The sequence below is a fragment of the Panthera pardus genome, unplaced genomic scaffold (genome assembly GCF_024362965.1).
Source record: "Panthera pardus isolate Hobbes unplaced genomic scaffold, ASM2436296v1 HiC_scaffold_3, whole genome shotgun sequence".
Taxonomy (NCBI): Eukaryota; Metazoa; Chordata; class Mammalia; order Carnivora; family Felidae; genus Panthera; species Panthera pardus.
Genome location: NW_026526876.1, coordinates 59,783,476 through 59,798,920, shown reverse-complemented (window position 1 = coordinate 59,798,920; position 15,445 = coordinate 59,783,476).

The following is a 15,445-nucleotide window of genomic DNA, read 5'->3' as shown; positions in this document are numbered from 1 at the left end:
TATCAGTGTGGACGGGCTAGGTCGTGCAACGCTAACGGCGTAATCCCGAATCAGCGGCTGCGGCGACAAGGCTCATTTCCCACCCATGCTGTAAGTCCGAGGCGTGTCCGCAGGACCGTCTGCCCTGCCTTCTCCTCTGGGACCTGGGCTGAGGGGCAGCCCGCTGCGGCAGGAGGAGGGAGCACGGCGGCCCATGTCTTGGCACCGAAGGTGTCATGCCGGAGTGACAGTACAAATCTCAAAGTGGGACGCGCGAGACTGCTGTGTGTTGGCAAGATGAAAAGCGTGGGGTGTCCCGAGCTCCTGACCTCCACAGATGGTCTGCAGCCCTCTCGTGTGGCCGTGTAAGCTGATCCAGGCAAGGAGGACAAGAAGTGCCAGCAGCTGGGCAGGGATCCAGCACTTTGGCACCTAAAAGCCTACAGTTTCCACCCCCCAACCCCCCATTGGTTCCAGGGGCCATGGACCAGATGAGCCCAGGGCTGGGGATAAAGAGTGAGGGACGTGGATGCCAGGGGAGGGCGATATCTCCTGATGCCACCCTCCCCCCCCCCCCCCCAGGGATTGCCTGCCCTCCCCCGTCTCCAGTGCCTCTGCTCCTCTCCACTTCCGGTTCTCCTCTTTCCCAGTTCCCAAATGACCTAAATCGGCCTTTACTTAGCATCGCCTTAATTCGCCTCTAATACCTCAGGAAACACCATAAACAAAAAACAACGTACAAACTCAAAAACAGAAACGGGTTTAAATATTTGCCAGTGTAAGCATATAAGTGGAATACCACTGCTTTTTAAAATCGCATTGTCGGGGCACCTGGGTGGCTCAGTCAGTTCACGGTTGTGTGAATTTGAGCCCCGCATCGGGCTCCGTGCTGACAGTGTAGGGCCTGCTTGGGATGCTATGTCTCTTCTCTCTCTGCCCCTCCCCGACTTGCTCTGTCTCTGTCTCTCTCAAAATAAATAAACTTTATAAAATAATTAACAGGAGCGCCCAGGTGGCTCGGTCGGCTAATTTGGCTCAGGTCATGATCTCACAGCTGGTGAGTTCAAGCCCCACGTCGGGCTCTGTGCTGACAGCTCGGAGCCTGGAGCCTGCTTCGGATTCTGTCTCATTCTCTCTCTGCCCCCCCTACCCCCCCACCCCACTCGTGCTCTGTCTCCCTGTCTCTCTACAATAAATAAGTGTAATAAAAAAATTTAAAAATTAAAAAAAAAAAAAAACCTATAGCTAACATCATAATGGTGAGAAACTCCAAGCTTTCTCCCTAAGACCAGGTACAAGGCAAGGATGTCCCCTCTCGCCGCTCCTTATCAACACTGTGCAGGAAGTCCCTGCTAGCACAAGCCAGACAAGAAAAGGAAACAGAAAGTATACAGACGGGGAAGGAAGAAATAAAACACGGTCATCAGGTGGTGACACAATGGTCTGCAGACGGGGGGGGCCTGCTGATGTGTGTGCCTGTGCTCTGGACAGGCAAGGGCATTCAGGACGAAATCCGATTCAGAAGCCAGGAGGCTGACAGACCAGCACCCAGACAAGTGGATGGTACCAAGGACCACAGCCAACGTGATGCGCTCACGGCCAAGGTGGCACTGGCATTTCCCCCAGAGCTACTGATGACACGCTTGGAGTGTAAATTCACACGAGCAAGTTCACCCCGGCTGTCCTCGGGCTGACATGCCAGGAAGCGCCTGCTTTCACAGAGCCCATCTGGCCCGAGAGGCCAATCGACTTTATTGCTGGCTTTGTAAGTCAGGGTCTAGCAGAGACACTGGACGAAAGAAGCACTTACCAAGCATGGCGAACATAGGAATACGAGTGTTTTCTAGATACGGCCATGTGTCTCCCTGTTCGCCCAAACTTCCGCTCTTCCAGCGAAGCCACACGTGGTGGGTTAACAAACTGCCGGGGCTCGAATCCAGACTCAGTCACCTTATGCTCCCTTGAGTTAGCTATGTGGCCTTAGCCATTGGAGATCTCTTCTGTAAAGTGCTTTTTTCAAATCCCTGGCCCCAGTTTTCTTTTTGGTTGTTTGTCTTTCTTTTTGATTTAAAAACAGAGTATCACTGTGAGTTTCTTGTGGTTATTTGTGTTGCAAATATCTTCTCCCACCCATGGCTTGTTCTTTCATTCTCTTGATGTCCTTTGATGGTCAAAAGTTCTTAATTTTAGGGGCACCTGGGTGGCTCAGTCGGTTGAGTCTCTGACTCCAGCTCAGTCCATGGTCTCACCGTTGTGGGTTTGAGCCCCGCATCAGGCTCTGTGCTGACGGCTTGGAACCTGGAGCCTGCTTTGGATTCTGTGTCTCCCTCTCTCTCTGCTCCTCCCCTGCACTCGCTTGCTCTCAAAAATAAATAAACAAATTTTTTTTAAAAGTTCTTAATTTTAATGTAGTCAAATTTAGCAGTTGTTTCCTTCATGACTGTTCTTGAAGAACGTTACCTGTATCCTCTAGAAGCATTCCCTCCTTCTTTCCTTCCTCTTGCCTTTCATGCGTGTCTCCTGTTTTTCACTTACCATGGAATTACATAGTATGGATTCTTGCTTGGAAAAATATATATAATTATGTGGTCCAACAGCCTTTATTGAAAAGGCTGGCATTTCCCTACTTCTCTGCAGGGTCACCTCTGCCATAAATCCCATGGATTTATACACCAGGGTATGTTTCTGAGCTTTTTATTCTGTTCCATTGATGAATTTGTCCTTACGGCACACTGTGAAATGCTGTATTTTTTTAAATGATAATTGTTGGTGTTAGAAAAACTCCTCCCATGTTGTTCTTCTCATTCGAGAGTGGCATGGCTATTCTTAATCCTTTGTGTTTCCGTGTGCAGTTTTGAATCAGCTTGTCAAGTTTTGCAAAAAAAAGTTGGGATTTTGATTGAGATCACATTGAATTTATAGAATAATTTGGGTACAGTAGACATCTTTACAATCTTGAGTCTTCCAATTCATGAACATGGTATAGTCCTCTATTTTGATCTCTGCTATTTCTCGTACTATTTGGAGATTTACTTTGTAACATGTTTTATTAGATTCCTTCTTAGGTTTATTTTTATGCTATTGAAACGGGTATATTTTTTTATTTCATTGTATTTGGTTTTTTCCTGATATATAGAAATACAATTAATTCTTGTGTATTGACCTAGTTTCTAATGTATCGCTAAATGTATTCATAAATTCTCAAATGTATCTATAACTTTTTTAGATTTTCTACACATCATAAATTACATACAAATAATGACTGTTGTATTTCTTTTCAATCCTTTCTTGTCTTACTACACTAGGCTAATACAATGATGAATAACACTGGTGGTAACAAACATCTTTATTTTGTTCCTGGTTTCAAAGGGGAATGTTTCAACATTTCACCATTATGTATCAAGATTATGATCATTTTTTTTTTTTTTTCAAGATCCCTTCTCATGTTTTAAGGAAGTTCCTTTCCATTCTTAGTTTGCTAAGAATCATGAATGGATCTTAAATTTTATCAAAATATTTTTCTGTATCTATTAAAATAATATTATAGTTTTTATCCTTTATTCTGTCAGTGTAATAAATCGCATTGATTGATTTTCACATGTTGACCCAACTTTACATTTATAGAATAAACCCAACTTGATCTATTCATAAGTAGGCTTGGAAATATTTTTGTTTAGAATGTTTACACTTCATTCATGCGTGAGACTGACCTATGATTTTTTTCTGTAAATCTTCTGGCTAGATTTTATTGTCGAAGTCTTTCTGGCTTCACAAAATAAGTAGGGAAATAATATCTCTTATTCCCTAGAAGAGTTTGCAAGATTGGAATTATTTCTTCCTTAGATGTTTGGCAGAATTTGCCAGTACATCTATCTGGAACTGAATTTTCTTTGTGAGAATATTTTAAATTATGGATTGAATATGTCTCAACAATATCGTTTTTCTGTTTTCTCGTGTCACTTTCTATAAGTCACATTTTACAGGAAATTTGTCTATTTCATCCAATGTTTACAATTTATTGGTGCACAGTTTTCACAGTATCTTCTTGTCTTTCCAGTCTGTGTGGAATCTAAGGTAAGATTCCCATTTTCACTGCTGACATTCATTATGTATGCCTTTTCCGTCTCTCCCGTCATTCTTGCTTACGGTTTACCAGTTGCTTTCACTCTTTCAGACACAACTATGCATTTTGTTTGATACTCTTTATTTTTTCAAATGTTTATTTATTTATTTTTGAGAGAGAGAAGGGGAGAGAGAGAGAGAGAGAGAGAGAGAGAGAGAGAGACTCCCAAGCAGGCTCTGTGCTGTCACAAAGAGGTCAACATGGGGCTCAAACTCACCAACCATGAGGTCATGACCCGAGCCGAGATCAAGAGCTTAACCGACTGAGCCACCCAGGTGCCCTTGTTTGATACTCTTTGTGTGTCTGTTTTATAAACTTCATTTATAATCTCTGCCCTTGAATATTTTCTTCCTTCTATTTTCTTTGAGCTTAATTTGTTCTTTGGTCAACATTTTGAAGTGAAAACTTGACTTTTTGGCTTTTCAGTCTTTCTTCTTTTCTAATGTATGTGGTTATAATTCTCTAAGCACGTCCTTAGGTATATCCCACAACTGTCAATACACAATATTTTTGTATTATTCAGTTAAAAATATTTTTAAATTTCCATTATGATTTCTTTTTTTTTTTAATCCATGGGTTATTTAGAAATATATTTCCTTTTTTTTTTTTTTTTGAACTTATTTTTATTTATTTTTGACAAAGAGATTGAGAGCGAGCAGGGCAGAGGCAGAGAGAGGGAGACAGAATCCCAAGTAGGCTCTGTGCTGTCAGCCCACAGCCCAGTGCGGGGCTTGAACTCACGAACCATGAGATCGTGACCTGCGCCAAAACCAAGAGTCAGACACTAAACTTACTGAGCCACACAGGCGCCCCTTTAGAAGTATATTTCTTAACTTCCAAACATATTAGGATTCTTCTGGTTGTCTGTTTATGCTGATTTCAGTTTAATTGCATTAGGATCATGGAAGAAATACCCCCTGTATAATTTCAGCTTTTCAAAGGTTTTAAAATTTGCTTTCTGGACCAGTGTATTTATAAGGTATGCTTACAAAGAGCATATGTTATGCAGCTGTTGGGTGCAGTGTTTTATATATTGCCATTAGGTCAGTTTTACTGATCATATTATTCAAATCTTTATCTGATTAAAAAATCGGTATCTGGGGGTTGTGTTTTAAAATCTTCCTCTTTGTGGAATTTTCTATTTCTCTTTAATTTTTGCTTTTCGTATACTTAAAGCTGTATTATTAGGTTAATACAAATTTGGAATTATTATATCTTCTTAGTGAATTGCACCTCTTATTGTTACAAAATTCCCTATTTATCTCTAGCAATTCTTTTATCTTAAAGTCTACATTGAAAGATATTAATATAGCACCACCAGCTTTTTGGGGGGTTAGTATTTCTTGGAATAACTTTTCCCCATATTTTACTTTCCACCTTTCTGTATCTTTGTTTATTCGATGTACTTCCTATAAACAACAGACAGTTGTGTTTTTTAATCTAACCTAATAGTAATTGGAGCACTTACTATATTTATATTTTTTGTAATTACTGATACATTTGCTTTTAAGCTATCATCTTACTAAGTGTTTTCTATCTGTTCCTCCTGTTCCATGTTCTTACCTCTCCTTCATTGACCACTTTTGGATTAAGAATTTTCCTGGGGCGCCTGGGTGGCTCAGTCAGTTAAGCCTCCAACTTCAACTCAGGTCATGATCTCATGGTTTGTGAGTTTGAGCCCCATGTCGGACTCTGTGCTGACAGCTCAGAGCCTGGAACCTGCTTTGGAATCTGTACCTCCTTCTCTCTCTGCCCCTCCCCCACTCGTGCTCTGTCTGTCTCTCAAAAATAAATGAACGTAAAAAGAAAAAGGAAAAAAGAAAAAAAGAATTTTCCTATCATCCACCCCCCCATTAACTCAGAAGTTATATACCCTTTTACAATTATCTGATAGGTTATGCTAAAGATAAAAAACAATATGCATCCTTAATTTATCTAAATCCTTTATTAATTAGCACTTTGTATTTGCTTCCTAGACAATATAAGGACTTTAGAACACTTTTACTCTATTTATCCTGGTCTGTTTTATATGCTAATTGTCATCAGATGTCTTAATTTTCTCAATAAATACATACCCCACCCCAAGTAACTAATAGTAATGGTCTGCTATGGACCCTTCTTCATCTTTCTCCATGCTCTTATAACATGAACACAAAACTGAGGTTGAAGTTGATACATGTTTGCTGAAACTTGCCATATGTAAATATCATCACTGTGATTTAAAGTCAACAGATCGGGTCGCCTCGGTGGCTCAGTCGGTTAAGCATCTGACTTCGACTCCTGTCATGGTCTCACGGTTTGTGGGTTCGAGCCCCGCATCGGGCTCTGTGCTGACAGTTCAGAGCCTGGAGGAGCCTCTTTGAATTCTGTGTCTCCCTCTCTCTCTGCCCCTGCCCTGCTTGCACTCTGCACTCTGTCTCTCAAAAAGTGAATAAACATTAAAAAATAAAAAGTGAAGTCAACAGAGGCCGATCTAATTCACCTTTTATATAGTTACTATTCTCCCATATTATGGCCCTACCATGCTTCATCCAATAAAAAATATATTTTTAGTTTTTGTCATTACAAGCATTGTTATAACAAGTAACAAATAACACATTTGTTATAACATTGTCTTAATAAATATAACAAATAACTTTATACACACATGCCTTTATATGGTGGTGGTTTTATTTCTATAGGACAGATACCTGGATAAGAGATTGCTGGGTTATAGGCTAAGTGTATTGTCTTTTCTTTTTCTAAAACATACACACACACACACACACACACACACACACATATGCATATATATCAGAAAGAAAAGACCCCTTTAAAATTTTTTAACATTTATTTATTATTGAGAGACAGAGAGAGACAGAGTTCACACGGGGGAGGGGCAGAGAGAGAGGAAGACACAGACTCCGAAGCAGGCTCCAGGCTCCCAGCGGTCAGCACAGAGCCTGACGCGGGGCTCGAACCCACAAACCGCGAGATCATGACCTGAGCCGAAGTCGGACACCTAACCGACTGAGCCACCCAGGCGCCCCAGAAAAGAAAATATCTGGGGCTAAACTTGACCCTTATGAGGAAGTTTGTAAATTTTAAAACACTATGAAGGATAATAGAAATTACAGTGACATATTCTTTCTTGAAAATTTGAAATATAGTTGACATACAATATTGTTCTAGTTGTACAACATCATGATTTGACAGTCGTATACTTTACAAATGCTCACTACAGTAATGCAGTTACCATGTCACCACCTCAAGTAATTATAATATTATTGACTGTATTCTCTCTGCTGTACTCTCCATCTCTATGACTTATTTATTTTATAACTGGAAGTTTGTACCTCTTAATCCCCTCTGGCAACCACATTCCCACCGAAAGTGCATAAGTGTTCCCTTTTCTCCACATCCTCGCCCACGCTTGTTTTTTCTTGTCTTTTTGGTACTAGCCATTCCAACTGGTACAAGGTGATACCTCGGTTGTGGTCTTCATTTGCATTTCCCTGATGATGAGTGATGTTGAGCATCTTTTCGTGTGTCCATCTGAATATGCCATCTGCATATCTTCTTTGGAAAAATGTCTATTTAGGTTCTCTAACCATTTTTATTTGGATTATTTGTGGGGGTCTCTTTGTGTTTTTTTGTTTTGTTTTGTTTTTTGGTGTTGAGTTGTATAAGTTCCTTGTATACTTTGGATATTAACCCCTTATAGGACACATCATTTGTAACTATCTTCTTCTACTCAGCTTACCTTTTGCTTTGTTGATGATTTCCTTCACTGTGCAAAAGCTTTTTATTTTGATGTAGTCCCAATTGTTTACTTTTGTTTTTGTTTCCCTTGCCTAGGGAGACGTATCCGGGAAAACACTGCTAAGGTTGATGCCCGAGAGAGTACTGCCTATGTTTTCTTTTAGGAGTTTATGGTTTCAAGTTTTATATTTAGGTCTTTCATACATTTTGAGTTTATTTTTGTATATGGTGTAAGAAAGTGGTCCAGTTGTTTCTTTTGCATATAGCTGTCCAGTTTTTCCAACACCATTTGTTGAAGAGACTTTTTCCCATTGTATATTTTTGCCCACTTTATTGTAGATTAATTGACCATATAAGCATGGGTTTATTTCTAGGCTCTCGATTCTATTCCATTGATCTATGAGTCTGTTTTTGTGCCAGTATCCTACTGTTTTGATTACCATAGCTTTGTAGTAAATCTTGAAATCTGGGATTTTGATACCTCTAGCTTTGTTCCTCTTTCTCAAGAGTGCTTTGGCTAGTTCGGGTCTCTTTTTATGTTTATTTATTTATTTTTGAGATAGAGTGTGAGGGGGGAGGGACAGAGAGAGAGGGAGACACAGAATCTGAAACGGGCTCCAGGCTTTGAGCTGTCAGCACAGAGCCCGATGCGGAGCTCGAACTCACGAACCGGGAGATCATGACCTGAGCCGAAGTCAGACGCTTAACTCACTGAGCCACCCAGGTGCCCCTATCTGGGGTCTTTTAAAGACTTTTTGTTTGGTTCCGTGAAAAATACTATTGGTATTTTGATAAGGATTGCATTGAATCCTTAGATTCTACCAATCCGTAGATTGCTTTGGGTGGTGTGGACATTTTAACAATAATAACTCTTCTAATTCATGAGCATGGTATGTCTTTCCATTTACTTATGTTGTCTTCAGTTTCTTTCATCAGTGCCTTATAGTTTCCAGGGTATAGGTTTGTCACCTCTTTGGTTAAATTTATTCCTAAGCATTTTATTCTTTTTGTTGCAATTATAAATGAGATTATTTTCTTCATTTCCCTTTATGCTCTGTTTTTACTAGTATATAGAAATGCAACAGCTTTCTGCATGTTGATCTTGAATTAAGCAAATTGACTGAATTCATTTCTTTGTTTTAATAGTTTTGGGTTTTCCCCCCCTCCTTTTTTTTTTTTTCATAAGATTTACCAGAAGTCTTCCAAACTCTACCAGATTTACTTCTATGTCAGTTATAGTCACGTATACCTAGCTGCAAGGGAGGCTGGAAAATAGTCTTGTATTCCAGGCGGCAATATGCTCAACTAAGAAACTAAGTAGGAAGGGGTGATAGGATGATGCTGTGGGTACCCGGTAGAGCCTGCTGCACTGGGAGTTGAGAACTTAGGGCTCTGAACTCTTCTCTATTAACCAGAGAAATGTACTTTTTAAATCTGCTTCAAAAGTTGGCTTCACTGTAAGATTTGAGCGCAAGAACTCTATATTTGGAAAAGAAGAATCATCATCAAAACCACTGGGCCCAAGCAAGTGTCCCCTGCTTATTATAGAGTAAGTGACCAGCAAGAATATAGGGCAGCCAGGGTACCTTCCAACTTCCTTGTGGGCCTGCAGCTGGGGCCAAGGAATAGGCAGGGCCCGGACTCCTGGCTTCTGTCTCCTCGAGAACATATGGTGAGAAAGGAGGCAAAAACATACAATGGGAAAAAGACAGTCTCTTCAATACTTGGTGTTGGGAAAACTGGACAGCTACGTGCAAGAGAATGAAACCTCACTACCTTCTTATGCCAGATGCACACACCCTCCCTCCTTTCTTGGCTAAATGGCTGTATACGAAACACACGTTTCTCTATCCCACTTTTTTCGCTTAACCTTGTATCTGGGAGATCACCCCAAAGCAGTATGTCTAAACAGTCCTCACTCCTTTTAGCAGCTGCCTAGAACCCCGTTGTATAGCCGGACCATAATTTATTCACCCAGGCCCCAAACGGTGGACATTTGGGTTGTTTCCAGTCTTTTACCACTATAAATCGTGCCGCCACATTAGGGCACGTATCTCTTGAAGTTTTGCCATTGTGGCTTTGGGATAGATTCCTAAAAATGGAATTGCCGGATCAAAGCGTACTTGCCTACGTAATTTTACTCAGTGCTGCCAAATTCCCCTCAATCGGAGTTTTACTGTTTTGCATTCCTGCCGGCGATACGTGAGCACAGCAGGAACAAACCTCACTCTCCCACTTTTATGTTTTATAGATGACACAGAAGTACAGGTGCACGGAATAACTTGTGCGGGTCACACAGCTATTAAGTAACAGAACTGGAACTTGGACCCAGCCGGGAAATGTTTCTCTGCTACATAAGATGTCTGGCAATGGCCTGGGAGGACCTCACTATCCCCCTTTCGGGAGACGGGTTAGGGAAACTTAACCTGTCCATAACCAGCATCCTGGCTTCCTGTGATGCCTCAGCCTCCAGTAGTTACATTCTATTTCCAGAAAATCTGTTTCCCACCCTTGGGGCTACAATCTCGGTGACCTTTGTACATGGGTCATCTTATCAGGGGTGACCCCTGTTAGAAGCAGCCCTTGGGGAATCATCACCGGGCACCCACCAGACTGGAGCTGATGCGTCTTTCTCCCCTCAGTAGAGCATCTATTTTCATGCTAAAATGTGGTGGATGGGGCACCTGGGTGGCTCAGTCGGTTAAGCGGCTGACTTTGGCTCAAGTCATGATCTCGTGGTCCATGAGTTCGAGCCCCGCGTCGGGCTCTGTGCTGACAGTTCAGAGCCTGGAGCCTGTTTCCGATTCTGTGTCTCCCTCTCTCTGACCCTCCCCCATTCATGCTCTGTCTCTCTCTGTCTCAAAAATAAATAAACATTGAAAAATTAAAAAAAATAAAAATAAAAATAAATAAAATGTGGATGCCTGAAAAGGAGGGACAAATGTGCCTGGTTATCAACTGCTTCTCTAGAGACAGAGTATTTGAGGAGAGCACTTAAAATTTTTAGTTCTATGATAAATGACTCAGCTTCCTTCACCAGGCTTTGAGAGAGAGAGAGGTGTCTGCCACCAAAGAGGAGGCAAAAGGGAGGGACAGAAAGTATTACCTGCCACAGCTTGGCACAGTCCACACACAGCTCTTTGAGGTGGGTGTTACCTCCTTTTCACAGGGGAAGGAATGGAGACTCAGAGGGTTAAATGTGCTGCCCAGACTCACACAGATGGCAAATAGCAGAGGTTGCTTAAATCTGGCCTCTGCAACACAAAGGCCTGTGTTTTATTGAGTGCATTCACTTCCTCTCCAGTAAAAGAGATCCAGACTATGCACAGGAAATCTTCCAAGATTGCTGCATTCAGGGATCACCCCCACCCCCAGCACTTTCTTTGGAAACCTTTCAGTAGCCTGCCTCCGGGCCCACCCACTTCCTGGTTCATCTACACTCTCCCCCTCCCATTCCCCAGATGTCACTAGCCCCGTGGCCATTATCAGTTGGGTTGTGTTCAGCTGCAAATAACAGAGACCTCAACCCAATTTGGCCTAGACCATTGGGTGCATTTCTTGTTTCATAAAACTCTGAGGTAGGATGGGCTCCAGTGACTTGGTGTCAGAAGGTTTACCTTTTCTTTTTCCCTTGTCCTTCTGCTCTACCTTCCATTGTATTGACCTTACTGTCACCGTCTCTACCCTTCATGGTTGCAAGATGGCTGCCGATGACTTCCAGATTCTACATGTTCAGGAGAGAGAGGAGGTGTCTTCCAGAGTGCTCTAGAAAGAGCTAAGAAACTAACACTTGTCTGCGGCCTCAGATGGACTCAAATCCACTCCTGAATCAGTTACATGACCACAGGATGGGGTGTATTGTTGGTTTAGACTTTAGCTGAACATCCCACTCCTAGCACAGGGGTAGAGTTATTCCCCCAAGCACATTAGGAGATATGGACACAGCAACATAAATTAGAGTAGCTAGCATGAAAAATGGGTATGGATATTGGACAGTCAACCCCCATGTCTACCAACAAATTCATACCTCCATTTCGACCTCCAGGTTCCAAATTACTAAATCCAGTGGCCTACTCAATATCTCCACTTGGATGTCTGATATTGCCCTCAAGGGTAACATGGCCAAAATAGATCTCATGATTCACTTCCCTGCCCATCTGTTCCTCCCTCAGTCTTCTCCATCTCAGTAAATGGCACCAATCATTCACCCAGTTGCTTAAGCCAAAAATTAATTTAGCTCTTACCCCCTACCCTTCACACACCCAGCTCTAGCCACACCGGCATTCTTTTGGTTCCTAGAATTCTTCCCACCTCCGGACCTTTGCACTTGCTGTTCCCTCTGCCTGATACGCTCTAGATTCAGAAGTTCACATGGCAAGCTGTTGCCTTTATTCAAATATCACCTTTCCTGGCCACTGTATCCAAACTAGGCACCCAATCTGTCCCCCAGCCATTACTGTCCCTCACATCACTCTGTTTTGGTTTCTTCTTAGAACTCACCACTGTGTGAAATGATCTTGTTCATTCATTCTGTTTTCTCCTTTATTGTCTGTCCCCCATCTAGAATGAAAGATCCACGCCAGCAAAGACCTTTGTCTCTCTGTCTTGTTCACTTCTATGTCCAGTGGATCTACGCAAATATCTATCTGTGTGATATCTGTGAACACCTATGTGAATGCTGTTCCCTGGAGTTGTGTGACACAGAAGCACCGGCTGTATCCCAGAACCCAGCACGTGTCTGGTGCATGGCAATTCTCAGTAAGAGTAGGTCAGTAAGTGGATGAATGGACAAGTGGATGACTAGAGGGTTGGGTGGAGGGGCAGGTGGATGGGTAGATGGATGGATGGGGTGAATGGGGTGCGTAAGTAGAATGCCTCCTGAAAGTAGAAAGACTACGTGGTTAGCAAGCTCTGGTTGGGGCAGAGATGTTCTTTGGGATCCAGAACCCCGTCGCTTCTCGGCCTTATGGCTAAAGATCAAGTGTGGAATCCAGAACCCTTTATATCGTCTTCCCTCTACGAGTTCACTTCTCTCAGTCATGTTGCAAAAAAAGAAAAGTTCTAGCTTCGAAACCCCTAGCGGGTTCAATGATCCACTACTGTAATCCCATGTGATTCCCCATTCAAGAGTGCATTCAGACCCAGACACCCCACCTCGCCCTGCCCTGGCCCAGGCAGGCGGCTTGCTGTTCATGACTCTGCCTTGAAAAGTGTTGAAGAAATAGCATCCTCGGACTAGAATAATAACTGCTGCTATAGTAACTAGCATCTGGATAGCGCTTCACAGGTTGCAAGGTCTATGTGCATAGGTTATCTAAACTCTTCATCATAACTAATCTGGTGCCATTATCATTATGTCACTGAAGCTTGGAGGGGACCTAGTCCGGGGACAGCGAGCCCTGAGACGGGCGTGAGCACCCTCTCTGTGCACCCGTGGCAGACATCATTAATCAAGGCACCCTTTCCTGTTCAGCCCGGTTCCAGACCCAGAATCTTCAAGATTGGGACTCACTGCTGGGACCCTGTCAGCCACTTCCAATTAGACTGACGTACGGGACAGAAAGCGTTCTCTCACTGGGCCCTCATTTTGTATTTGTGGCAACTGGCAACTGGAGATGCTACCCAATGAGTTGGTGGCAAAGCCAGTGCTAGAACCCTGGTCTCTTGGTCCACATGTTTGAGAGGCCTTCCCAGTGGCCCCTATACGTGGTTCTCAAGACAACTGGGATTTTGATTTAACTGGGTGTCAGGCTTTTAAAGGTCTGCAGGAGGGGCACCTGGATGGCTCAGTCGGTTGAGCGTCCAACGTCAGCTCAGGTCATGATCTCACCGTTCATGGGTTCAAGCCCCATGTCAGGCTCTGTGCTGACAGCTCGGAGCCTGGAGCCTACTTCGGATTCTGTGTCTCCCTCTCTCTCTGCTCCCCCCCACCAAATAAATAAACATTAAAAAAAAATTTTAAATATATATATATCTCCATCCCCAGGAGGCTGTCACTTTCAGCCAAGGTTGAAAACCATAGGCATTTCTCCCTCTATAATAGTATATTTATTATTTTCCTGATGTTAAGAATTACCTGGGGCCACTTCTTACATGTATAATGTACATTTGTAAATATATAGATCTCTCCCCGGGAGAATGGGATTCAAGAGGTCTGTCCTGGGGCTCAGGAACCTGCATTTTCATAAGCATCCCAGGTGATTCTGATTATCCAGGAAGTTGGGCCATACGGCTCTGAACAGGCTCAGCGAAGATTCTCTCCGGAAAGCCCGAGAATGAGACCAGGCAGCTATGGAGCGTCAGGAGGCAAATAGTGATCCGGACTTTGTCTCTTTAAATAGTCGCAAAGACTTCTGTCCATTTACCAAGCATTTGCCTTTCTTTTTCAGTTTCCAAGTCTAGGTTATTACGTAATCCATCTCAAGAATTTATAAGAATAATATCACCCTCATGCCTGGTTTATGTAGAAAAAGAGACAGATAAAGTAGAACACAGAGGTAAGGATGAAATGAAAATTATTTGTCTATTTTAGACAAGCAATTTTCTGTAATGTTCTGTTCTCTTGTGTGGTTGTCCTTCTGAGAGCTCAAGGGCCTTTTAAGGTGGAGCAAATCTGGGGGTTGTTCTTGAGGGAGACTGGCTGGAAATGTGGATAGGGATCGCCAGGAGCAGGGCCCAGGAGGATCCAAGTGTCCAGTGCTAATGTGTGGGCCCGAGGCGGGTGGGACAAAACCCAAGGGGTGAGAGGTCCGACCCTGAGCCAGGTTCCTGCCCCCCCCCCCACTCCCCAGGAAAATAATGCAAAGTACAGTTTGCAGATGGGTGAACTGAGATTCAGAGAAATTACACTGTCCACTGTCTCTGGCTTCCTCTGGGACCTTCTCACTCTAGAAGGGGAGAGGCAGCATTGAATCCAATGTTCACTCCTACTAGGAAGATCCGGGCACACTGGCACATCAGGATGAGAATAGCCTTGGCATTTTAAAAATGGAAACTAGAGTTATTTATTTTTTCAATCATACATATTAATGGGGAGACGTAGCCTGGAGAATTACAAATAGCAGATTTACCACCTATAAACTTCTTTGTCCTCGAGCTAATGCTAAACTGGGTGGCAAATCCAGAGCAGGAAAGAAATGGGTCTGGAATTAAGAGCAGGCCACAAATATGCACCAAGAACCTTAAAAATGTGCACACCCTCCCATCCAGCGATTTCACCTCTAGGAATTTATCCTCCCAAAATAGCTGAAAAAGTGGGGCAAAAATCATTTACAAAGCAACATTGTTTACAGTTCTGAAAAATCGGGAACAACCTAACTGGCCAACAACGGACCTAATACAATATAGGACATTCACACAGGCAAATACCACATGCACATGAAAAGCAGCAATGTAGACATGTGTCTGTTGACACAAAAAGCAGTGTATCATGTATTTGCCGAGTGAGAAAAAAGACTGTGTTTGAGCTGCACGGATGATATGATCGCAGTTGTGTTAAAATGAACAAATAATAGTCCAGTAGCGATAAGTGCGATAAGTCTATATCAGATATACACGAAAATGTCAGCAACGGATTATTGGATTGTTATCTCTATGTAGCGG